Source organism: Syngnathoides biaculeatus, unplaced genomic scaffold (assembly GCF_019802595.1).
Source record: "Syngnathoides biaculeatus isolate LvHL_M unplaced genomic scaffold, ASM1980259v1 ctg213_pilon_pilon, whole genome shotgun sequence".
In the NCBI taxonomy this organism is placed as follows: Eukaryota; Metazoa; Chordata; class Actinopteri; order Syngnathiformes; family Syngnathidae; genus Syngnathoides; species Syngnathoides biaculeatus.
Window position 1 is genome coordinate 12617 of NW_026907468.1, and position 630 is coordinate 13246.

Consider the following 630-nt stretch of genomic DNA (forward strand, 5'->3'; position numbering starts at 1 on the left):
TTTCGTCAAGTGATGATCAAGATTGACAATTCTGTGGATTAACCTGTTTTACTGGCAAAAACATCGACTTCAGCATTATATATGGATCCTCTATGCCAAGTGTCTCTAATGTTTCCATGTACCTGTATTTATCATCACCTTCTAAATGTTTAACGGTCTTGGACAAACTCTTGGTGTCGTTGCTATAAGACATATTTTTGTTTCGTCTCAACGGACTTAGCATTGAACAATGCTTTGTTTTACTGGCAATATGGTGACGTAAACAAAAGTCACATGATTTTATGACGGCGTGAAAGTGGACAAGAGATATAACATGAGTCAGTTAGTTCAATGTCCAGCGCAGGTGTTTCCATAGTGTAGTGGTTATCACGTTTGCCTTACACGCAAGAGGTCCCTGGTTCGAGACCGGGTGGAAACAGGCAGTCTTTTGTTGCTTGCTCGTGAGAGAGCTGTTGTTGGATGGAAGAAAAGAAGGAAGGAACACACATTAAAATGACGAAGGAACGGAACAGGAAATGACGAAGAGAGGAAAAACAGGGAAGCAAAGAATGAATTGAGGAAGAAAAACAAGGATAAAATGATGGGAAAAAGGTTGGAAGGAAGGAGGAAAAAACACTGGAACAAGGAAGG

The 630-nt window shown here is 40.5% G+C and overlaps 1 non-coding gene across 1 annotated transcript; it reads left to right on the forward strand.

The window, feature by feature from the left end:
• The first annotated feature begins 345 nt into the window (after window positions 1-345).
• Window positions 346-418, forward strand: trnav-uac (transfer RNA valine (anticodon UAC)). Its single transcript has one exon. It is a non-coding gene; the product is annotated as a tRNA-Val (tRNA).
• Window positions 419-630: the final 212 nt, after the last annotated feature.